Source organism: Oryza sativa, chromosome 7 (assembly GCF_034140825.1).
Source record: "Oryza sativa Japonica Group chromosome 7, ASM3414082v1".
NCBI classification, from domain to species: Eukaryota; Viridiplantae; Streptophyta; class Magnoliopsida; order Poales; family Poaceae; genus Oryza; species Oryza sativa.
Window position 1 is genome coordinate 21,424,362 of NC_089041.1, and position 26,408 is coordinate 21,450,769.

The window sequence follows — 26,408 nt, forward strand, 5'->3', positions numbered from 1 at the left end:
GAAGATCCAGGAGACATCAATGTTTGAGAACATAGTAGTCGATGGTTGGTAATTAGTCTATCAAGTATCAGAAGAGGGTCAAAGGTGATATGGCAGAAGAACAATTTGGATGCTCCCCATCTCGAGGAAGCACTAAGGATGATCATCGGCAATTAAACCCTAGTGGTATAGATACAAATAGCAGGCAATGTATTTCCCTGAAGGTAGTCAGTACAGCTTTTTGACGAACCACATCAAGGTTTCACCGAAAGGCAGCAAGCCAAAGGACCTCATCGTCCCCAGAAGCGTCCGCAATCCACATTAAAGAATACCACCTGTTAGAGATAGGCCGAAAGATGATTGATAAAAGAGATTGGCAAAGATGTTCTCTAGCATGAAAGAAGTAGGCCGAAAGGTGATTGATAAACAGAAACATGTTCTGCATCGCTCAAGGGAGACCCCTAATTGTAATTGCCCCGCAACAGTCACCTTGTCATTAAGTAAGCAAGATGACCTAGGTAAAAGTGTTTTTATGAAGGCAAAGAGTGAAATCTTCAACTCGGTATCAGATGCTACACGGAGTGAAAAGTGCAAGCACCGGTTACCAGGCAATGCCATGACTTGGGAAGATGATCCAATGGGAAAGAACACATCAAGGTTAAAGGTGTAAAGGAATACGTTGAATGCTAACTGAGGACAACCTGAAGATAATAAGGGGAAGTAAACTGAATGTAAAGAAAGTGAATCCGAGTTGCTTGTTCGTGAGGGCTATTCCCAGTTATGAATCAAGTGATATGTTCGAAGATAATCTACAGAGGTCAGATTAAAAGCACATCTAACAACGAAGCCTCAGATTTGACAGGGTAATGATTAGACAATAACAAATCCAGCAATAAAGCCATTGGAGAAGACGTCAAAGTATGTCAAGTGGGATAAATTGGTTCTCTTGGGAAGCATAACTTATAGTTAGAGTGGTCGACCCTTGCATCGAATAGCTGAAGTACCTAGCACCGGAGACCAGGAAAGCTAATATGAGACAGTTGATGGCAAGTTAGAAGTGAATGACAAGCATGATATTCTTATGATGACAAACATAGTATCCTAGTAATGACAAGCTAGTGTTGACGCATGACGTGAAGTGGTAACTTGTCTGAGGTTGACTCCGAAGATATGAATCATGAGAAGTTCTGGAACGGAAGCATCACTGAACTACCGCAACCTAGTCTGAGTCAGCCAAAAGGTGCACCCTGGTCCAAGTTAGGTGAAGAGAAGATTCCATCCGCAACAGGAGGTCAAGCCAAGCAGTTCCGAGTGGTAAAGTTTTGCTGGAAGTTTGTCAAGACGCAACGGAAGAAGTCAGACAAGAAGAGAAGACCGCCCAACCTATCTTCTTGCTAGCCTCCTCGAATCTCGGGGACGAGATTCTTGTAAGGGGGGTGGATTTGTCACGTCCTGATAAATTCATCCCGAAATAAAAATCATCTTCTAAAAGGAATAATAGAATTAATTAAAATTCGAAAAGAAATTGGCAAACCCTAAAATACGTACAAGAAAAATTCAAATGTGGCCCGGAGAATTTTTGTTAAATTCTCCTTGGTCTAAAAGGAGCCCTCAAATTTTAGTGGAATTTTCAGAGCACAAATAATAATTATTAAGAAATAAACAAAGTTGAAAAGGTTTTATAAAAAGAAAAATCCCTAAAAGTCTTCTTTTCCCCCCCTTCCTCTCTTGGGCCGGCTCGGCCCAACTCCCCCTCTCTCTCTCTCCTCTCCCCCCCCGCGGCCCATCGGCCTCCCCCGCGCGCGCGCCGCTGACAGGCGGGCCCGCCCGCCGCCCTCGCTGACGGGTGGGGCCCACCTGTCATCGCCTTCCTCCCGCCGCTCCCGCCGCTCGCCCGTGCCCTAGCGCCGCCGCCGCCGCCGAATCCGCCGCATCCCGCCGTCCCCGCGCGCCATAATGAGGGGGGAATCATTCCCCGCGATTCCCTCTCCCGATTCCCCCGCTTTTCCCTCTCTCTCTCCCTCGGATTCGTTCGGAGTTAATCCCGCAAGTTTCGCCGGCGTCTTCAAGGGCGGCCGAGATCTCCGCGCCCGTTTCCTCCCTCTCCGGCCGCGCTCTCCTCCTCCCGGTGCTATATAATCGTCCCCCGTGCTCTTCTCCTCCGTTTCCGCCACTCGCCGCCTCTCCTCCCCGTCGGAATCGAGCCCGCACCGTCGCACCTTCTCTCCGCCGTCGCCGCCGAGCTCCGGTTCGCCGCCGTCGTCGCTCCGGACCTCCTCCCCACTCGGCGTCACCTCCATCGGCTTCGCCTCGTCCCCGTCGACCTCGGCCACCCCTCCGCTTCGCTCGCCGACTGCCGGAGCACCGTCGCCCTCGCCGTCCCGAACCGCGCCGCCGCCTTCCTCCGCTTCGGCCGCCGTTCCCGTCGTCGCCGTCGACTCGGGGTGAGCCGAAGACCGCCCTTTCGCTTCCCTCTCCTCTCCGCTCTCTCGGGCGCCGCTCCGCCGCGCCGGTGGTCGCCGGCGGTGACCATCGGGGCGCGGTCGTGCCGCCTCCCGTCGGCCGTGCCGGCGAGGCCGCCTTCGGGCGCGCCCTCGCGGCTGCCAAGTGGGCCCGGCCGTCAGCCGCCCGCGCCCACGGGTGCGGCTGACGCGTGGGACCCACGGCGCCGACCGCCGCCAGCCGCGTGCTCCCGGTCCACCGTGGACCGAGAGGCTGACGCGTGGGCCCCACTCCCGTGGACCCGGTCCGCGCGCCCTCTCTCTCGGCTGACGCAATAAATGAGTTTTTAATTAAAATTTAAATGAAGAAATTCGCAAATATCCATTTAAAGAGCATATAAACTTCAAATGGCCATAACTTGGCCATTTGAACTCGGAATTGGACCGTTCAAGTCTCTAATTTTTCCTTAAGAAGTAAAGAACCCATTTTTGTGCTTTGTTTCTGTTGTTGTATGGAGTTTATTAGAGTAAAAGCCTTTTTCTTTTCCGTTGGTCGTGTAGACGCTGCAGCTTCGGAAGATCCGCTCTTCGTGGAAGTCGAAGCCGTCGGTTGGGAAAGCGAGCAAGGCAAGTCACATCATCCTTGAGCATATTGAATCCCAGTTTACAAAATTATTTTTAATTTAAATTAATGCATTATCGCTTTATTTAAATTCCCGCGTTATCACTGTTTTATTTAGCCATGCCTATTTACCTTTGTTATGACCATACTATTATTGTTATTGTTATTATTACCTTGTTCACCCTAGAATAAACAAAACCCCAACTAGTGGACACTCTATTTATGGTTCCACTAGTATGAATTTAGGTAGATGCTTCGCTGATTAATAGGACAACATTAGGTGGTTTTATAACTTTAGACTTTGGGAATTCTCATATCATTTGGACACTATGGAATGGTTGGCTTATGTTGGAATTGGACACACACCTCCCCCTCTTTTCAAAACCCCCAAAATGGTTTAGGCTGGGCTCGAGGTGCGTGGTTGGGTTTTGTTAGTCGTACCTCGGGTACTATAAGGATTAAGCTTGGGCCTCTGTTGCAAAGCACTACCGTACTTCCACATGTCTAATGGGTAAGGCTTAGTTTGTGGCTCAGTCTAGTCATAAACAAAAGTACACGGATTGGAGATGGATGAAGTCGGGTGTCGATGGACATTCTCCAGGGCAAATGAAGGCTACACGAGCTGCGGCCCGGTAGTCGAGATGTCATATGGCAGAGGGTTGGTGCCCTGCTGCTAGGGGCTCAGTTCTGCCTGCCTGTCCCGGGTATCCCGGCCGTAGGTGGGATTGGGTCGGTACTCTTGTCTATGGCTAGGATGGGTTGGAAACTATGTCACGTCTTTCGTCCGTATACCGTGGTGGTATGTGGCACGTGGTCACACGTGAGGAAGATGTGTCTTGTGGGTAAAGATGTACACCTCTGATCAGAGTAAATCTATTCGAATAGCCGAGCCCTCGGATATGGGCAAGCCTAGCAATGTACCCAAGTCAGTGTTTCAATTCTTAAAATTTGCTCAACAACTAAAATGTGGAATGGTTGGCCTGGGTTGGCTTGGGACGAGGTGGGACCCAGGGTCGGGTTGCCAGTTCGGTCTGAATCATCGTAGGCCTTGGGTTAAGGCAGGTTCGTGAGGGTTTACGGCCTTGTTTAATAATACTGTGTAGCTCTAGGATCGTCTTTATAAAATGGCTTTGGGCAACTAAGTGACTTTTAAATGCTGCTTTTCAGCAAAACTTAACCCCTATATTATTACCCCTTGTACCCCCTTGCATTAATCATGCATCTGTCGGTGTGGCTTGCTGAGTACTGTGGTTGTACTCATTCTTGCTCAATCTTTTCCCCCTTCAGTAAGAGAAGCTTTGGAGAAGAAGTCTTAGGTGGAGTCTTGGCTTATACCCCAGTTGAGCGCCTGTGAAGATGGAGCCGTAGGCCCGCTAGTCCGCTGCTGTTTATTTTTGATTGTCAGGCCTGAAGCGCCTTTGTAATAATGTAATTATTATCGATATAATAAAGATGTGTCTTTTATATCATGTTTGTGTGGTGTACCCCGGCTTTTCCTGGGACGGGGATTAATACACTAGCGTTCGGGAAAAGGCAATTTTCCCGGTCGCGACATGCCGCCGCCTTGCGCCCCGCGCCGCCGCTGCCACGCTGTCGCCGCGCCGCACGCCCGCCTGCCGCCGTGCAACCGTCCCGTCGCCGCGCCGCGCGCCCGTCCCGTCGCGCCGCTGTCCCGCCGCTCCGCGCGCCCTCGCGCCCGTCACCGACCGTCCCGTCGCCGCGCCGCGCGCCCGTCATGTCGCCGCTGCCGCCCCGTCCCGTCGCCTCGCGCCCCGCTCGCCGCCTCGCATCCCGCGCCGCTGCCGCGCCGCGTTGTCGTCGCGTCGCCGTCGCCGTCACACCTAGCCGCGCCGAGCCCCGCGCGCCGCCGCCCCTCCCCTCTCCTTCTCCCCCTCTTCCCTATAAATATCCCCCTCCCCCATTCTCTCCACTCCATCCCCCCCTTCCTCTCCCCTCTCCCCTCTCCACTGCGCCGTCGTTCCCGTGCCGCTGCGCCGCCGTTCCCGTGCCGCCGCGCTGCCGTTCCCGCGCCGCCGTGCCGTCGCTCCTGTGCCACCGTGCCGCCGCTTCTGTGCCGCCGTCGTCGTCGCCGCTGCTGCCGTCGGTGAGCCGCCCTCCTTCCCCCTCGCGTCCACCGCCGCCACCGCTCGGGTAGGAGGGAGAGCCGAGAGAGAGAGAGAGCCGAGAGAAGGAGAGGAAGAAGAAAAGAAACCGAGCGAGGGAGAAGCCGAGGAAGAGAGAAAGGAGCCGGGAGGGAGAGAAGAAAGGGAAAAAGAAAGAGAGGAGAGAAAGAAAAGAAAAGGAAAAGAGAGAAAAAGAGAAAAAGAAAAGGGAGAAGAGAAAAGAAAAGAAAAAGGAAAGGGAGAAAAAGGAAAAGGAAATAAATAGGAAATTAGAGGGAGTTTGGGGAAGTTTAGAAAATTTAAAATAATTAGAATTTAATTATAGATTAATTATAGTCGTAGAATTGCAAAATTTAATATAAATTATGGATTATTCTTGGTAATTTCTATAAGAAATCAATTCGCGGTAGTAATTTAGATGTAATTAATAACTAAACAAATAGATGAATTCTTACAGATTATTATAGATTATTTTTGGGTAATCCCTATAAGTAATCGATTCACGGTAGAAATTCGGATTTAATCGCTAGGAATTTTAGACGTATATTATATTTAATCGTTTAGTCATAGACTAAATTAAATTGTATAATATTTCTAGGATTTCGTCCAATATTTAGCTCGTAATAGAAATTTCTAACCTATTATATACAATGCTCGGGGAGAGTAAATTATTGACAACGAAATAATTATACCCGCAAAGTAGTTTAAATCGAAATTGGGTTTGCCGTAGTTTGCAGATAGTAAAGTTAATAAAAAGGAATCGACTTTATTTGGATTTATTTGGATTTTTATTTGAATTCTAACCGAATTCAAATCAATTTTTGCACGTAACTATAGAGCCCGAGGGAGTTGCGGATCCAAGCGAAGGCCAAGACCCGCAAGACTTTGAGCAAGGCAAGTCATCACTATTCCTTGAACATGTTGATCCTAATTGCGAAATTGTTTTGTTTACAAATAAAATTGCATGCAATGATGAACATCCTACTTGTGATTATGCCATGCCTTGATTATTGTTTACCCTTAAAATCCTTGTACCCATGATTACGTATGAGTCCCTAGTCAATTATGACAATTGCTTAGAAATGCTATTCTAGAATCATGCATACTCATATTTATCAAATGCTATATGCTTGGGCAATTACCTTTGGGAAGGTAATTGAGATGCGGCATGTGGAGACATGAGCGCCACATTGCCATGATGTTGATGACATGATTTGTGAAAGGAGAAATAAAATTAAACAACTGTTTTCGACTGGGGCGGACGGAGGATTTGGGTGGTATCTGGAAAAGGCTAGTACCGTCCCCGGTCAATTAAGGACCGAGCCATGAAGTTAAGCATGAAACGACCCCCGTACAACCGTACTTCTCGAATGGGTATAGACCTAGCGGATTAGATAGCCGAGCGGAGGCAGTATCCCTGCATAGATGGTTCACCCCTGAGTGAGGCAGGTGCGCTACAATGGGACAGCCGTTGAGGTAGGGCCGAGAGGCGTACCCTACATCGGTGTCGCCATTGGTAGGACTGCCATGAGTGTGTTAGAGAGAGAACTTAACTTGAACCATAATTTAATATGCGTGTGAGACTTCTCTTTCCCGGGAGCGCCAGAACTCCTCTCACTGCTAGAAACATGGACGCCTAGAGTGCATGAGGATTTAAGTTCATGGAGCGGGTACTGCCAATGCGAGGTTATCGAAAAGCTTTGCCGTGACGCGTCTCATATGTTGGGACGAGGCTCATGTGTTGGGCAGTCGCGGAGTGCGGGTAAAGTGTACATCCACTGCAGTGTGAGTAAACCAAATCTATTCGAATAGCCGTGCTCGCGGTTATTGAGCACCGGGACATGTATTACACTTGGCTAGACTCTAAATTCTTAACTTGTGTGGGAGGGGATATTGCATGATGAATTTTATGCTGTTGGAGCCACTTCCTGAGAGGCGGGAAGGTGGACGTCCTCAGAAAACCATGACGAATCAATGGCGGGAAGCTATCCTTGGGATCACAATGGATGGTGGACAGAACCGTCGTTGTTTAAATACAAACTCTGGTACTAAAATTTGATCAGTCAATGCTAGGTCTTAGGCTTGTGAAAAGAATTACAAAACTTGCTTTGCGCAAAAGAACTATGGCCATCCTTTGAACTCCCCCTTTCATATGCATTGTTGCTGTGGTGGCTTGCTGAGTACGGTTGGTACTCATCCTTGCAAATATAAAATTTATCAGAAGCGGGAGATGAAGCCTCGGAGGATCCCTATGCCTACTATCAGGAGGGAGATGAAGACGATGGCGTCCAGTAGGTCTTAGTACGGTCGTTGCCTGTGGCAATGGCATGCCGCTGCCTGAATTCCGCTGCCTTATCTATTTCTGCTTTTGGATGTATTCCGGACCTCTCGGTCCGATGATTTAAGACTATGCCTGCGGGCCTATGATGTAATAATTCGTATTAGACACTCGTGTATGTGCACTTGATATTCCAGCTATGAATTCGTGTGTACCAAACTACTTGATCCAGGGAAATGGTACTGTTTACACGATTGATTCCTGTTATAAAAACAGGGGTCCACAGCGCGCCGCCTCCCGCCGGCTGTGCCGGCGTGGCTGCCTTCGGGCGCACCGTGCGCCTGCCGTGTGGGGCCCGGCCGTCAGCCGCCCGCGTCCTCGGGTGCGGCTGACGCGTGGGACCCACGGCGCCGGCCGGTGTGAGCCCGGGTGCGCCCGGTCTATCGTGGACCGTGAGGCTGCCGCGTGGGCCCCACTCCCGTGGACCCGGTCCGCGCGCCCTTCCCCTCGGCTGACGCAATAAACCTTTTTTTTAATTAAAATTTAAGTGAAGAAATTCGCAAATATTCATTTAAAGAGCATATAAACTTCAAATGGCCATAACTTGGCCATTTGAACTCGGAATTGGACCGTTCAAGTCTCTAATTTTTCCTTAATAAGTCAAGAACCCATTTTTGTGCTTTGTTACAGCTTGTTATATGGAGTTTATTAGAGTAAAAGCCTTTTCTTTTCCGTTGGTCGTGTAGACGCTGCAGCTTCGGAAGATCCGCTCTTCGTGGAAGTTGAAGCCGACGTTTGGGAAAGCGAGCAAGGCAAGTCACATCATCCTTGAACATATTGAATCCCAGTTTATAAAATTATTTTGATTTAAATTATTGCATTATCGCTTTATTTAAATTCCCGCGTTATCACTGTTTTATCTAGCCATGCCTATTTACCTTTGTTATGACCTTATTATTGTTATTGTTATTATTTCCTTGTTCACCCTAGAATAAACAAAACCCCAACTAGTGGACACTCTACTCATGGTACCACTAGTATGATTTTAGGTAGATGCTTCGCTGGTTAATTAGGCAACATTAGGTGGTTTTACAACTCTAGACTTTGGGATATTCATATCACCTGGACACTATGGAATGGTTTGATTATTGTGGAATTGGTTTCACACCTCCCCCTCTATTCAAAACCCTCAAAATGGTTTTAGGCTGGGCTCAGGGTGCATGGTTTTGATAGTAGCACCTCGGCCATATAAGGACCGGTCTGCGGGCCTCTGTTGCAAAGCACTACCGTACTTCCACATGTCTAGTGGGTAAGGCTTAGTTTGTGGCTCAGTCTGGTTATAAACAAAAGTACACGGATTGGAGATGGATGAAGTCGGGTGTCGATGGACATTCTCCAGGGCAAATGAAGGCTACACGAGCTGCGGCCCGGTAGTCGAGATGTCATATGGCAGAGGGTTGGTGCCCTGCTGCTAGGGGCTCAGTTCTGCCTACCTGTCCCGGGTATCCCGGCCGTAGGTGGGATTGGGTCGGTACTCTTGTCTATGGCTAGGATGGGTTGGAAACTATGTCACGTCTTTCGTCCGTATACCGTGGTGGTATGTGGCACGTGGTCACACGTGAGGAAGATGTGTCTTGTGGGTAAAGATGTACACCTCTGATCAGAGTAAATCTATTCGAATAGCCGAGCCCTCGGATGGAGATGGACGAAGTCGGGGGTCGATGGACATCTCTAGGACAAATGAAGTCTACACGAGCTGCGGCCCGGTAGTCGAGATGTCATGGCACAGGGCCGGTGTCCTGCTGCTAGGGGCTCAGTCCTGCCTACCTGTCCCGGGGGTCCCGGCCGTAGGTGGGGTTGGGTCGGTACTCTTGTCTATGGCTAGGATGGGTTGGAAACTTTATCACGTCTTCCGTCCGTATACCGTGGTGGTATGTGGCACGTGGTTACACGTGAGGAAGATGCGTCTTGTGGGTAAAGATGTACACCTCTGATCAGAGTATAATCTATTCGAATAGCCGCGCCCTCGGTTATGGGCATGCCGAGCAATGTACCCAAGTTAGTGTTTTAAATTCTTAAAACCTGCTTAACAACTAAAATGTGGAATGGTTGGCCTGGGTTGGCTTGGGACGAGCTGGGACCCAGGGTCGGGTTGCCGGTTCGGTCTGAATCATCGTAGGCCTTGGGTTAAGGCAGGTTCGTGTGGGTTCACGACCTTGTTTAATAATATTGTATAGCTCTGGGATCGCGTTTACAAAATAGCTTTGAGCAACTAAGTGTCTTTTAATGCTGTTTACTGCAAACCCTAACCCTTTATATCTTAACCCCCTTGTACTCCCTTGCATTTATCCTGCACTTGTGGGTGTGTCTTGTTGAGTATGGTGGTTGTACTCAATCTTGCTCAATTTTTCCCAAACCCAGAAGAGGAGCCCCTGGAAGATAAAGGCTTTGGTGTCTAGCTCGTGCCTGCTGTCAAGCGCCTGTGGTCGTCGCCCTAGTCTTCCGTTGTTTCCCGTTTGTCTTTGTGTGTGCTGAGCCTTCGCTGCCCATGTAATAAATTAACTATTTACGCTTCCGCTTGATAAACTCTGAAATGTATCAACTTTTGGTGTACCTTGCCTCCTGGGACAAGGAATAATACACGCATGTAAGGAACGCCCATTGGGTTAATTCCGGTCGTGACAACTTCCTCAGGAGCGTACCGAGCCAACTTGTTGAACATACTTAGGTACTCATTGACACTGCTGTTGCCTTGCTTAAGTCTGTTGAATTCATCTTTCTTCATGTCAATAGTGCTTTCAGGCACATGAGCTGCACGGAAAGCCGTAGCAAACTCATCCCAAGCAATGTTAGTGGGTTCAGGGTGTGCATTGCAGTAATTCTCCCACCAATCTGCAGCAAGTCCTCTTAGCTGTTGAGAGGCGTAGAGCGTCTTCTCAACCGGAGTACACTGCACTAAGTTGAGTTTTCTATCAACATCTTTCAGCCAATCGTCAGCCTCGACAGTCTCGACGGTCTGAGAGAACTCTGGCGGACGAGACATCAGAAAATCTGTCAGCTTGGATCTATTGTTGCTCATGTGAGGGTGGCCATTTCCATGCGCATTATGCTGAAAACCGGCTACGGCTGCGGCTAATCCTTGCAAGATTTGTGTCTGAACTGCCATCAGGTGCTGCATGTTGTTTTCCACATGAGGTGGGGAAGGGAGGCGTTCTTCTCCAGAATTGTGACTGGCAGGGCGGTGAGAGCGGTGAGACTGTTCCATCTCTGCATCACGGGAAGCTGTGCGATGCGAGCGGTTGCTGCGGCGGGGTTGCTCAACTTCTGCGTTGCGGGAAGCAGTACGGTGCGAACGGTTGCTATGGTGAGACTGCTCATTAGCTGACTCATGATTTTCTTCTGGCTCAACTCTACCTTCTTCAAAACCGAAGCAGGCTGGTGCACGAGCTGCACGGCGGGGACGGCTAGCCATCTAAACTCCCAGAAGAGGGCGGGGTAAGAGTCAGATAAGCACTTAGGAGGGCAAGGAGCAAAGTAAATAGCAACTCAGATAGCACACACTTGGCATAAACTGGATTTTTCAAATCATAAAAACACCTGATACAACGGGTGTGGACAAGTCACAGAGCTACGCCGAGCTTGACTGTGCGCACACCACCTAGGAGAACCAGACTACCAAACAACACCCACAACAACACACGCACGCACTACCTCGCCACGACTCCAAAAGAGTTGGCGGCGGAACAAAAGGGCCTAACACACGGACGGCTGCTGAAGACTGCCTCCTCTACTCCTCGTCGGCCTGGCTGCCTCCTGTAGTCGGCTCCTCAGTCGAAGAAACGTCGATCGGCTGACGCGAAGGGACCGGCGGAACCTGTCGAGGGCCGGCAGCAGCACGGGCCGCTGGCGGTGGGGGAGCTGGGTAGTGGAAACGGAACACGGTGGAAGAACCAACAACACGCTTCCGCGCAGTGCGGATAAAGCATAGGCCACAGCGGGAGGAAGCAACTGGGGTGTGTCCGGGGGTGTAGGAAGGGCTAACTGGGTGTGGGTAGGGGGAGTACACTGGCGAGTACGGCGCACGCGAGCTGGGGGAGCGCGGGCCACTGGGAGTGCGGGCAGAGCCACGGGAGCTGTGGGAGGACAGGTGGCTGGCGTGACAGAGACGGCCTAAGTCCCAAGAGATAGTGTCAACTGAGGTGACACCCTCCTCGGCCAGACGGGCCTCCAAGGCGGCGTAGCGGCGGGCAAGGGAGCGGTAAGCCTCAAGGAGTAGGTCGTGCTGAGTGGCCTGAGCCTCCGAAAGCTCAACCATGCGAGTCAGCACTGGCTGAGACTCGCTGTACGGACAAGGGTACCTGGCGTCTGCGTGGCCAGAAGGAAGGCGTGGAAGCTGCCGAAAGGCGGAGCCCCCGAGACGGTGGCTGTAGTCGTGGGCCAGGCGACGAAGCGCAGTCCAGGAGAGGTCCTGGTACGCGATCTGGAGAGTGGGCCTGGCCACAGTGAAGTGGTGTGGGCGAAGGCCAGCTCCGTGTATACCTCCACGGGGGTAAAGGTACACAGAGAGCTCACAGTGAGGGGGAACACGGTCCATGGAGTACCCCGTGTACTCGGGACACGAGAAGCCAAGGAAACGGGCGAGGTCACGAAGCTGAGCGACGTGGTGACCCTCACCAAAACCGTGGGAACTGAATCTGGCGTTCACTGCCATCTACAATTTTGAAAGAGGGAGGAAAAGATCAGTAACAATTTTAGAAACAAACTATTGGAAATAAAGAAAACAAAAGAAACCTTAGCTTTTCGTAAGTAGTTTTGAACTTAGTATCCTTAGGGTCGTCCTAAGCGTCGGGTTTCGCCCTAGGGCCAAGCCTATGCTCTGATACCATCTCTTGTCACGCCCCGAACTAGTCCTGACCGGAACTAGCCCGTGACGCTCCAAATTAACCTGTTATTCGATACCAGTCCTAGGAAACAGTGCTGGTATCACAGGAAGACAGAATATCACAGCAACAGAGGTCTCTTTATTATAGAGTAGAGGTACAGTCATGTTGGGCTGCGGACAGATCCCGAGCTCACAACTGCATTACAAAAGGGAAACGGAAGCCAGGACTTGGACCAAACAACACAGGCGCGACTTGGGAACTAGGCCGAAACCCTAAAACTCATCGTAGCCGGCTTGCTCCTGGAAGAACTCCTCATCAGCCGGTTCCGCTTCATCTTCTTCAGCAACTGGGGGGGGGGGATTATTTATATAGAGCAAGGGTGAGTACGGGAGTACTCAGCAAGCCATGGGAAATAGGTGTTTAATGCAGGCTTCAAGGAAAGGCTGTTGTTTTTGCAATTGATTTTTATTTGGACCCTTTTCTAAAAACAACTAAGTGAGTGCTTCTCAAACGACGCGGATGAGACAGTGCGTCTCGTCCGGTCGGAGTATGTGCAATGTATCAGTCTTTAGAATTGAATCAAGGTTGGCACCCGGCCAATAGCTTTTCAAACGGCCACCCGGGCCAACAACTTTTCAAACGGCCACCCGGGCCTAGCTGATCCCATCAGCTGCTGATTTTTCAAACATCGAACCCCTTTCCACAACAGCAATTTCACAAGCAGTAGTCAAACAAAACTACGCTAGGAATCACCTCACATCCACCCATGACCGTGGGCACGGCTGTTCGAACAGTTTGTTAACCTCTGCAGAGGGGGTACACTTTACCCACACGACATTACTAACCCGGATCACCCAGCCCGTGGGGATCAGCCACGTCGGGAGACCTCCAAGCTTTCATGACAAGGCATTTCCAAAGCCGACACAGGTTTACCATATGCCGACGAGAGGGGTCCCAGACCAACAACAGGTTAGGTCCCAGACCATACTGTGCCAGGAAGCCCAGGGGTCCTCCCCGACACCACCCCGGCAAATCCACATGTCTCTCGGCATCAAGGCTCCCCTGATAAGCTAGTTACTCAGCCAGGGGTGTCCCATTCCACCCATGTGGTCGTACTTGACTTATGTTTGGATGAAATTCCAAGGAAACGGTCCTTAAGTGCAAGAGCGGGAAACCGTACTCCCGGTACGTTCCCCGGTCCGCGGTTTTGGAAATTCATTTAGTTCGCAAGCACCGACCCAGGTGTCGGGTTTTCCAAGTCTTTTGTAAAACCCAAGTTTTACCCAAGATGTTTTTTCAGATTTTAAGTTTGAAGGCGATCGTCGATACTCGTGCAGAGTGCACGATTTCCGAGGGGCAACTGGGTGGTTACAAGGGAACATGGTATGACAATTAACAGAGGAAGGATCAAATGCAACAAGCTAGGTAGGTCCGCCAATCTGCCTTGCAGACAGGACAAACAGATTAAGTGCGATCCTATCAATGCATAATATTTTTCAAGCAACATAATTAAGTTTCAAATATAGGCTAAAGATGTTCAAAGGTGGCTTGCCTTGCTCGAGATCTGGAGCTTAATCCTCTAAATCCTCGCACTGCGGGTCTTCGGGCTCCGAAACTACACACGAAACGGGACAACTCAACAAACGGCGAAAATAAAGCCCTATTAATGACCTCTAAGCGTGCCATTAGATAGATCTCGAGATTTGAGGAATTTTGGAAGTTGAACGGAGTCAAACGGATTTACGGTTGGGAAGATATTGAATTTCTAAGATTATTGGATTTTTGGTCTAAAGGAAAAGGATTTAATTAAATCCTTTTTGAAAAAGAAAATAAAAGAAAAGAAAAGAGGGAGGGAATATAGACTTTTCTCGGGCGGCTAGGGTGCGGCCCGAGAGAATTGGGGCGGTCCGACGAGCTAAATGGGCCGGCCGGCCCAAGGCGGCTCAAGGCGGCCCAAGGCGCACGCTCGCGCGGGAGGGAGGAGAGAGAGAGCCGGTGGACCGGGCTCACCACGCGTGGTCCCGGGTGGGACCCGCTTGTCGGTGATTCGGTTCACCGTGCGGATCGAGCACGCGGCACGCGCGCGCGGGCGGGGCTGGGACGCGGTGCACGCGCGCGGTTCGCGGAGGAACGGATGCGGCGGGCCCACGCGCAGCCTCACGGCTCGCGGTGGAACGCGCGCACGGGAGGGGCTGACCGGGGTCAGCCCGACCCGATCTCGGCCGAGCTGGCGCCGACGTGGCGCCTACGTGGCTGCCACGCGGGCCGGCGGGAGGTAGACGACGACGCCGGCCGGAACGGACGGCGGACGACAGCGGCGAGCGGCGGAGCGAACCACGGCGATACAGGCGAAAGCGAGCACACCGGGTGGTTGCACGAGACGAGGGGAGACGAGCCAACGGCTCGGATTCGCCGGAGGATGCCCGACGGCGGCGAATTGCGGCGGCGGCAACCAGCGGCGGGAGAAGGGGGAAACGGCGACGAGGTCACGAGGGGCCGATTCCCGGCGGCGAGAGCATCTACACGGCTACGGGAATCCGATGCTAGCGTCGGATTGGGCGGAGCTACGCCGAGCGAGGCCGGCGACGAGCGGGTGCTACGGAGCTCGGGCGGCGACGGCGGCGAGCACACGGCGAGCGACGGCAACGGTCGGGGCGGCGCTGGCTAGTTACGGGGAGGCTACTCGAGCTACTACCGAAAACTAAGGGGGGGAGATGGAGCGAGGAGGAAGAACGGAGGGAGGCACTACCGAGATGAGGAGGGGCGCTGTGACGAGAGGCCGACGGCGCGGGAGTAATCTCTCCGGCCTCGGGCCGGGGAAGAGGAGGAAGACGAGCGCGCCCGGAGTTCCCTTCCGCGTCCTTGCTCGTGCCGGCTCCTCCGACACGCGCAACAACGAATGGCGACGGCGAACAGAGCACGGGAGGCGGCGGCAATGGCATGGAGGCGAATGGGAGAGGAAAGGAAAGGGGGAAGCTCGGGTTTATAGGATGGCAATATCGGTTTGGGAACCGACTTAGGGCGGTCAAAGGAGAGGGCTAGCGCTCGGCGGTCGCGGCCAAAGCGGCGACAGGGAGGAGGGAGGAGGATGACGCCGGCGGGAGGAAAAAGGGGAAAAGAGGGAGAGAAAAGGGGGCTTGTCCCCTTGCCTCTTCGGGAAAAGGAGGAGGGAGCGGGGGCGACGCGGCAGAGGGAGGAGGAGCTCTGCCTCCGTCCCTTGGCAGCTTGCGCGCGGAGTGGCGGGGGCCGGGCGATGACGACGGCGATGACGGCGGGGCGGTGTGGAGCGGAGCGGGGACACGAGCGACAGGCGCGGCAGAGGCTGACGGCGGCGGCGACCAGGCGGTCGGCCACCACGGCACGCGCGCGCGGGAAACAACGGGCGGCGCGGACGGCGTAGGCGCGGCACGCGCGCTGGCTCGCGGGGTCGAGCGGCTGCGCGGCAGGGCAGCGGGGCCAGGCGGCGCAGACGGCGCAGGCGCGGCACGGGCGGCGACCACGCGGCTCTCGCGCACGCGCGGGCAGAGCGAGGGAGGAGGGCTCGGCTCGGCGCGGCTCACGCACTCGCGCGTGCAGCGCGCGGGCGGAGCGGGGCGGAGGGAGAGGAGGGAGAGAGAGAGAAGGAGCGCGCCGGGGGGAGAGGGCTGGGGGAGAGGGGGAGATGGGCCGAGAGAAATTCGGCCCATCGACCCCGGGGGAGGCAAACTAGACTTTTGCGGAGGAATTTGATTTGGAAGGGTTTGGATTCGGAATTGAACTCGACGATAGATCGGGGATTTGAGATCTTGAGATGGCACGGGCACTAGACAACAAGCAAAGAAACAAATTTCGCAATTAGGGTTTTTAAGAGATAATTTTCCCGCTAGGCGCCACGACGGAATGGGCGCTACACGGTGCCACTAAAATCACATGAACCACTCTCTCGACCAACTGTCTGGTAATAGTCATTGAATGCATAGGTCGAGGCGCCGCCTTGGTGTCAGGATCAAAACACTGTCCACCATGTTGGATAGTGCTGCAATCCACGTAGGTACTACATGCATAGTCTAGTGTTTTTTGCAGCCGCGTGTCCCCAACCTCTGGTTTCGCAATGCACCAACTCAGGTTTGGGTCACATATGCCTACATATATCTCAGCAAACAATCCATAAAAAAATATGCAGTTGGATGTAATCACGATGATGATACAAAATTCCAAAAACCTCATTGATCTTAAAGATTGGGAGTGGAAAATTACTCGATGATGGCTTGTGGACAATCAAAGCGGTGCTTTCGAAGTAACAAGTACGATTAGCTTGGCCCTTGCGCTGGTAGTAGTCGTTGAATGCATAAGACGCATGTGCGACCAATGTGTTTGGCTGGTAACATGTTTTGCCCACCTGGATAGTGCTGCAATCCGCACCCTTACTACATGCATAGTCTAATGCCGCCTACAACACCATGTGCCCAACACCTGCTTTGGCCACACACCAACTCGCCTTCGTGGGACAGGAATTGCCACCATCGAAGTCGACGTTGTACATCTTCATCCCATTTGGATAGAATAGGCTGAAGTTGCCCTTTGTGTCTGACCCTTTCTTCAAGTTCTCGTTGAAAAGAGAGAGGATGTAAATAGATACATCATGCATACCAGGGGCACTCGACATTACACGTTTAACAAGGCCATTATTTTACGCCTGGGCGTTGGCTATCTTTGCCAATGAGTCAACGTTTGCATCGGCTAACGGGGGTATCTTCATACCCCAGGGGTACCTCGATTCCGTAGCTTTCACATCGAGGACAGACACACCAGAAACTTTGTTTATCGCGGCGTAAACAATGTCGAGGTCGGTGTCAAAGAGGTTGAAGTACGTCTTGTAGGTATTTTTGTCAAGCACACCACCATTGTCATGGAACGTCGCGTACTCAATAGAGATGCTAGATGGATCTGCTGCAGCGTAGAAAGGAAAGAGATTGACCAAGAGGTAGGTATGAACCGGTTTGTATCAAGAAGTCGATCATGGTCTTCATCACCGATTGCACAATGTTAGTTTTAAAATCTCCCATCAGATGGCGGAAACGACACATCGAGTGCATTGAACGCAATCAGTGTGGACACATGTATGTCTTTTGCCAGGTTCAGGTTCACCAATGCCATCTGCACATTTTGCATGGCTGGCACAAGCATCCCAGTCAAGTTTGGTTGTTGGATGAACACCTCATTCCCCATGGCCACACCATTGATCAGTGTGCCCTGGTTGAGGTACAGCACCACATTGTTCTTTACCAAGTTTGTCGAGCTACCCAGATCTTGGCCAACAGAAGCCAGATCATTGTTGGGTATTGCTACCATGACTTTGATGCTTGTATTGGAAAATGCATTCAACACCATCGAGTTGGTGCCGTAGATCGATCCTCACCATTGTGATGTCGTTTGCGTTGAGAAGATTCACCACGGCCAGTGGTTCAATCAAATTGTTCATGTCCCTCCTGTAGCACACCCCAACCTCGCCCGCACCTGCAATGAGAAGTAAGAAATAGTTTGCCGCTCAGCTGCATTAGCTTCATACTTAAGTGTTTGTCAAGGTTGACACATTTTCTTAAAAACACATATAAGCATAGCTTCGGCCCCTTACAGAGAGATTTAAGCAACTACTCTGTCCGGGCTGATAATATTGTATTTATCGATGTTTGGACAAGGATATGATCTCCAAAAAAAAACCAACTTTGATCACTATTTTTTAATATGTATATATATAGAAATATTAATAAATATATCATTTTATTGAAGTATTTTTTAAGACTAATATATATATATATATATAGTCTTCATATTTTCTAAGACAAATATTTTAGATGTTATTTATAGTCAAAGTGTTTAAAGTTTGACAATAATCTTGTCCAAAACGATAAATATTATCAAGTAGAGGGAATGCTATCTCTATCACAAAATAATTTTATCTTTTTTTTGCGGGGAAAATAATTTTATCTTTTACCTATGTTATACATACAAATACAAATTCTAAGAGTAGAATGTTCCTTACGTTATCAAATCTTGATGCATTTCTTCTCATATTTATCAAGTTTGAATGCATTTATTTTAACTTTATCAAGTCTCAAGGCATTTGTCTTGACTTTATCAGATCTCAATGCATTAATTGCTTAAAATAAAGTCTTTAACGAATGAGTAAGAAAATAGATAAAAGTTATTTTGATATAGACGGAATACAAACAGGAAAAACATATTTTGGTGGGTTCTGACATGTTTGTGCTGCTGCAGTAGGTTACCTGCATGGGAGACAGAGCAGTACTGGAGGAGGTGTCTGGATACTCTGGTCTCACGCGCACCGTGGTGACTGGTGAGTCGCATGCCAGCATTCTGAGATGAGCAAGCAGTATATTTATTTATTTTCATCGAACTTAAAAGAAGTTTGAATTAAGCAAACCAAAAAAAACTTGGAACATAGGAAGTTCTTAAAAACAAAACATACTAATTATCACTGATCAATTATTCCCTATATTCCCACAATATAAGCATTTCTTAAAAACAAAACATACTAATTATCACTGATCAATTATTCCCTATATTCCCACAATATAAGCATTAATAGAGGTCTTCACGGGAGCCTTTTTTTTTTCCCTTGTCCATTCCATCTGAACTCTTGAACACAAGACAAATTAACACGTGCAAAACTTAATGGGCTATTTCCGATCTAATCCATCCAACCAAATTCATCCCTCGTGGATTCGATCAGTCCATCAATTTTCAACATTTTTTTTACAAACTTTCAACATTTTTCTACAAGCATTTGCATTGCATGCGCATTGACCGGCCTGTCCAAGCTGGGCAGAACCTGCAAGCAATTAGTACTAGTACTGGTCGCTTTACTAAGAGCAAGTTTAATAGTATAGCCAACCTAGCTTCAAATCATATATAATCAATTTAATAGCCGACTTATAAAATAGTTATCTATAAATATATACTACATTATTAGTATCTGATCCCACATATCATACACACACTGTGTATTGGAGCCCGTGCTGCAGCTAGCTACAAACATATAGCCCGCTGCTTATCTCTCTATTCTTTTATCTCCTCGGTATATGTTTATAGCTGGCTTATAGTCTGCTATTGTACCTGCTCTAATGCTTCGATGAAGAGGTGAGGTTGGAAACTTACCTCCTACGCACATAAAACAGAGCGACACACTTTCTTACGATTAATTAAGTATTTACTAATTTTTAAGAAAAGATTAATATGGTTTTTTTAAAAGCAACTTTCTTATAGATTTTTTTTTATAAAAAATGTATCGTTTAGCAGTTTGAAAAACGTGCGCACGGAAAACGAGAGAGATGAGCTAGGAAAGTAGAAAAAGAACACAGCAAGTTATATATGCATCATTAACTTAAAAAGTTATCATATGCATGTGTGCCTCTTGCTCCCCACTTGTATGGTTGCTTCCCCACCCCCTCCTCAGGATTCGGGACAAAGCCAACAACTTGACTACTATAGATGATTCCACAACCTTACCATTAATTGCTATTTTTGGCAGTTTGTCTACCCGTGTGGGAAATAGCCCAGACGAGTCGAGCACCTATTACAACACCAGCGGCCGAAAAAAAAATTGATTGAAACGAAATCAAGGCTGATTGAAACTTTGAATTAATGGCATAAATTCTCTTATGGAAGAGTGGCCCCCAACTCCTTGTGGGGGGTGATCAGGCTTGTCGCCTAGACTGTTGGGCTCCACCCCTCCACCGCCTGGACATCGACGTCGGTAGGCGGTGGGCCAGATAGCGGTGGAGTGGGAAGACGCAGGTGGCGCCAATGCAGGCAGTGGTGGCGTAGTAGCTGCGCCAGCACGGGAGTGGCTGGTGGCATGTGGCCGGTTGATGTAGGTGGCGCCGACGTAGAGGCTGAGCGAGCGCAGGTTCACGTAAAGCTACCCATGGAAGCTAGAGCCATGCGCGTGGTGGTAGAAAGGCTGACGATTGGTCACAAGGTGGAAGCCTAAGGCCCCTAGGTGGGACTGGGAGTAATGGCGAGGTGAGGGAGTGCCAGTGGTGTCAATTTGGCCTCCTGAGGTCAAATCAAATGGAGTTTTGGGTTTGGTGGTTTTGGGTGGCAACGACAGCGTAGTTGGTTGAAGTTGTACATGGAGGTGTGGTTGGATCTGGTCGGCTTCGGCCGTTTGATAGTTGTTTGGTGCTGGCTTGAGACGTCAGCTCAGGAGTGTGTTGGTTGGACGTCAAGCCATCTCCAGCTAGTTGTACCTTCCTTCCTTTAGGAGCTCCTGTCGCCGACCCGTTCCAATCCTTTGATATTCTCTTGGGGAGAGGAGGGCTTGGCTAGCTCGGAGCTTCTTGGTGGTGTTTGGCAGCTATTGACGTCTAATTGCGGGAGTCGCTATAGTGTGGCCACATCCATAGTATGGTATGGTGGGGGGACGAGGTGAAGTCAGAATTGCTGCGTCGGGTGACGAGCTAGACAACGATAACACTAGTCTCCTTCGTCATGGTTTCTGACGATAGTGGTGGCTCATGTGCATTCGTTCGAGACGGTGTTCGCATTTGCTTTATGGGTGTGCGTTTATGGGGTTGGGTATGTGTGACCTGTTGGGCAATGATAATGCCTTCCTCCTCTCGTTATGGCTGTGTGCAGTGGTTGTTGTGGTTGGTAGGCTATGGAAGCTCTAGGCGTAAGTCTTTGCTTTATGCCTGGTGCCGACGGGCACTGGATTTCTCCTTGCAAGACACCGTGTTAGTGCTTCTACTTTTCTTCAGGTAAAACCTATCGGGTGCTCTCACTACTTCTAAAACTGTTTTTACTGTCGGCCAAAATAGGTTTTCGCTAGTGGCCGGCTATACCGCCAGTGATCAAAGGCTAGTGAAAATTATTCATTTGTGCTGGCGGGCACTCGGCCGCCAGCGAAAATTGATTTTCGCTGGCGGCCAAGCTAAGACAGCCACTAGCGAAAATAGGATTTCACTAGTGGCCACGTTAAGACAGCCGCCATAAAAAATAGGATTTCGCTAATGGCAATATTAAGATACCAGCCAGTGAAAACATTTTTTGGAGTAAAAAAAATGAAAATCCAGATCCAATCACAAATCCCCAATCCCCAATATCACCCACCCTAAATCCCATTTTGTTTGCAATTTCTCAAACACATGAACCTCATGTGACACAAAACCACATGCATATGCATATGGCTGCTCATTACCAAATTCAAACATGAAATACAAATCATCATTTCCACAAATCAAACATTATTTACACATATCATGAAATACAAATCAAAGCATCTGCATCGTCTAGAAGAACATGCACAAAAAAAATTTCACATATAGCAATCCTAGCTCCCAAGCATTTTTCCCCCCAAATTCAAATCCAAGAACCCTAGCCGCCGTGTGCCATGGACGAGCTCGCCAGGGGAACTTTGCCGGCCACCTCCCCTCCAGCCAGATCTGGGAGAGGGAGGGGAGGGGAATGGTCGAGCAGCCACCGCTCTGTTGTTGTCGCCACCAGCGGCTACCTCCCTTCTGCCGCCTGATCAAGAAGAGGGAGGGAGGGAGAGAACAGATCCATACCCAGCCTTGCGCCAAAGCTCTCCTGACGGTAGCCCGCGACCCAGCCACACACCTCCCGTCGCCATCGCCGCCACCACCGCCCGCATCCTCCCCCCGTCAGATCCGTGCCGCCGCCCGCCTCTCGTCATCGCCGCCTCACGGCCCCGGTGGGGAGGGAGGAGGCGCCGGATCCGCCGAGAACAGCTGCCACCGCTACCGTCCCCTTCCCCGCGCCGCTCCCGAGGCCTGGCAGCGGCGGATCCACCCTCTTGGGCCAGGCGGCGTCGGATCCATCCTCCTGAGGCACGGCGGCGCCGGATCCGCTCCCGATGCGGCGGCGGTGAATGAGATGGCATCCAGCAGCGTTGGTGGTGACGACAGCCGGCGTTGGTGGAGAAGGGAGAAGGAGAGACCGATCGAGGGAGAAGTGAGAGAGGCGGAGAGACCAAGGGAGAAGAGAGGCGAGTTTGGTGTCGATGGGGGCGGTGGATTTTATTGGCATAAAATTTTTTTTAGCGGTCCTCTTTACCTAGCGCTAGTGAAAATTGTGTTTTTGCTGGCGGAAACATAAGAGATCCGCCTCGAAAAATAGTGTTATTTTTATGGCGGACCTCTTAGCGTGGCCGCCAGGGAAAATCGGTTTTCGCTAGCGGTCCGTAGCCCCCGACCCCCTAGTTACGGTTTTGCTTGTGGTTTTCACGTACGACCGCCAGCGAAAATTATAGATTGACACCATGAAAAATCATTTTTAATAGTGTCTGGACAGGCATCGACAGTTGATTTGGTCCTACTAATGATGATTTGGTTAGGTAGAGAACCAAACAACCTTCTAACGAAAGCGTAACCTTTTTTAAAAAACACGAAAACTAAAGAAAACCCACAAAACTGAAGACGAAAACCAGAAAAATCAAACCATGTTTATCAAGCTAATCTAGTGAATCCACACGACTTTCTTCCAGTTTAAATTAATCTTAATCCCTTAAAAAAAGTAAGTTACAATTTGCGCAAAGATATCGTATCATTTTTCTTTTACGCTGCCACTCCGATTGCATTCGCTAAGGAACACGAAGCAGGTCGCCGCCGCATTCGTTTTGCACGGTACGGATGCTGCGTTCTTCCCGTCGTTGGAGGTGAGGAGACCATCATCGATCGACAGGAAGGCCAAATGGAGGTTAGCCCCCTCGCTCGATCTCCTGCCTCGCTCACCACCCTCTGGGCGCCGTTCCAGTGGTGACGATTGATGAAGATGAGTCGGACCAGTTGCAGATAGGTTGTTAAGTAATCGTGCACTTGCAACATAAAAGTTTGACTATTTTTTTCTGACAAAAGGATCGAGTAGGCCATAATCGGCTAGAACTGCTTAATTAATGAGCTAGAATGCCAGGAGTGAAGTGTAGGAGCAGATGGGCCTATCAGGAAATCACACACGTCCTGTTTCCTGTTTGGATGTCACAGATGCACTACTCGACCCGTCTAGTGCCGAGCAGTGCATCTGATTTTTATCCCCAGTCGCTCGTTCTTGATTGCACGGTGGGAAATTTGAATGATTTTATATGTTATCATCCAACTTGGTATAGGTAGACTCTATAGATCTGATCCTTTGAAACGTAGAATTGTGAAAATACATGAATAGTAAAAAAATGTAGGGATGTAATATCATGCTTATTGGATCAAAACATAAGAAAATTTCAAGACAAGCTTTTAATTGGCGCACATGAAAAATACATAAATTCAAGATATAAGAAGAAGAAAATACTTAATTTCCTCTAATATTTTTCTTGAATTGCCCATTTCATATATGAATTTCAAAGAAATCGGTACAAATCAATCATTTATTTCAAAGATTCTATAAAATTATTTTTTTTCTAGGATATAAATGTAGAATCATGTGATGACTGGACTCCCAGAAAGAGCCACCACAGCTCCAGATCTTTGATTCTTGATAGATTTGATGTTTGTATATATTAAATTATGGTAATTTAAAATTTAATTTAAAATAAGAACAAAATAATTTATCCAAATGTTATCGAATAAATGGATTTGTGAAGCTACGGATACCACGCCCAAAAATCTTAGATCTGGAGGAGTCTTAGCTCGATGTGATATGGACAATAGGAAGCCACGATTCAAAGCAAACAACACATGCAAGAATCAGAAGATCCGTCAGACCAAACAAACAAGTGAGGGATGTGCACAGGATGCAGGTAGTCTGCAGTACTGTTCACTGACATGTGAGCTCCTCGGGCCCACACATAAGTGAGCCCCTCGGCCCCACACATCAGTGTTTCAAAAAAAATTGATGTGCACATAGGTGCTCCTGTACCTTCCCAGTCCTAATGAACTCCTAATTGTCCAACTTGTACGTTGTATCGACCCTCACGTTGCTGCGTGCAGGACTTCCCCTCGCTCGGGACAAATTATATATGCACGCGGCGACTTGTTGGACCAAGAAACTTGTCATTATTAATTGCTAGTTTCCACATCTTGCCTACTCGTGTGGAAAAGCCCGAATACCGGTCAAGTGACAACTAATACTAACTAATAACAATATTTCCAATTCTACTGCAGTAGTGCACTGTATCATTTTCTTCCTCTTTTTTCTAGAAAAAATATATAATTTAAACCACATATATAAACCTGAAAAACATTGTTGGATAAATATACGTGTATATGCATATAAGTAAAACTCGTGGCGTGAACAATTGACGCAACAGATCATTTTCCACTAGAGTTGGAAGTGCGGTACGTGCCCGTGCCTTTACGCAAGCCAACAGGTCATCAGCCATGCATCTTTTTCCTCGGGTCAAGGGGAAGACTCAACAGATTAATTTCCAATCATCATTAGTGGCTTAGTGCAACAATTGTGTGCAATATTATACCATTAATTGTCCTCACGAGTGTCTGTCCACGAAGAATGATTTGGTACCTCAGCAACAGTGCCTCAACCGTTGAATATTCTTTAGCACGCCAGGGCACGTTCGGTTTAAATATAAAATTTGCTCAATCAAGTTATTGGCACTATTCTTAGAATGTGCCCAATATACTAGTCATATTTAGTTACGGTTGGACTTAGAGTTGTAATAGGTGTTAGGGGATGAAGTTAGAGTCGGACTCTGTAACCCGACAACTCTCTTAAATAGAGATGGGGATACCACAATGTAACCATGGTGACTATAATATAGCATAGACATGCAAATAGATAATGGCGGTGAGATCATAGACTCGTAGCGGCTAGAAGCTATATTGGTTGGGTAGGAGCGCCCATAATCAGAGCCCCTCAAATTTTATTAAATAAACCAAATTTTATTTTTTTAATAATTAATACTCAATTTTCATATGTTAATGGTTGCCTCGTTTTGAGTGCAAACCAAAAGCTCGATTATAAGAGAAAATCCAGGAAATGCCAATAACAAGCACACAATTCCAAGAAATACCATTCACAAGTGTAAGTTCCATGAAATGTAACCATACAAGATACTTTGTCCCAGAAATGCCATTGCCTTTACGGTTTGGTTATTAACCCTCCGTTAAGTGTTATAGGATGAACAGTGTACTTAACAGCGAGGGATGGACGGAACCTTAACGGCGATGATATTTCGGGAACGAAATCGCTTGTACGATGGTATTTCATGGAACTCGCACTTGTCGATGGCATTTCTTGGAATTGTACGCTTATCTATAGCATTTCTTGGATTTTCTCCAAGTATAATGCACATTCGAACTAAGCCTTAATTTCTTCAGCAAAATTTGTCACAGGACACGCAAAAAACGTGCAATTGGCGGGAGACACCGCGAAAACTTGACATGGCTCATGGACACTTAACAAAACATGTAATTGGCCGTAGGACACCGGTCACATTATTTTATTATTTTCAGATAAAAAAAGGTGAGATATTTTTCTAAATGATTAGATTGCCCCTTCCCTTTCCTTATTTTTCTCCTTCCCTTTCATTCTTTTCCCCTTCCAAGATTTCGCCTGGAACGCTCCCGGAGATGGCGGTTCTCGCCGTACGCCTTGAGCAGCGTGGTGATGTTCTTTTTTGGGTCTTGCCGCGACAGCGCCAGGATCATCGGCTTGTGCGGGTTCGTGAAGAAACTGAGCACCTTCGACCAGATGGGAGGGAGAGGCTTCTTGGCCTTGTTGGGGTTGATGAGCAGGTGCAGGAGCCCCCACTGCGCTCCTCACCTTCGACCAGATGTGACGGATGCAGAGCTTGCACTCCACCTTGAGGTCGAACCCATCGTAGAGCCCCCACTGCTCCTCGATCTCTTGCTTGGTGCTCATCACCACCATGTCGCGGCGTCGAGGCGGATCTCCTCGGCCTCGATCCGCCGCATGATCTAGTACACCGCCCTGGCCGCCAGTGTCGCTGCACCACGTCGCGACGACCTCGCCGCGTCTCTGAGGCCGCTGTGCCCGTTCCCGACGAAGTCAGTGGGGAGGGGAAAAGAAGGAAAGAGAAGGTCAATCCGGGCATTTAGAAAAATATCCCACCACTTTTGATCCGAAAATAATAAAATAATGTGACCGGTG

At 49.2% G+C, this 26,408-nt stretch overlaps 1 pseudogene; it reads right to left on the reverse strand.

Annotated features, from left to right (window-relative positions):
- Positions 1-16,212: 16,212 nt before the first annotated feature.
- On the reverse strand, positions 16,213-26,168 carry LOC107281634 (glucan endo-1,3-beta-glucosidase 13-like; annotated as a pseudogene).
- Positions 26,169-26,408: the final 240 nt, after the last annotated feature.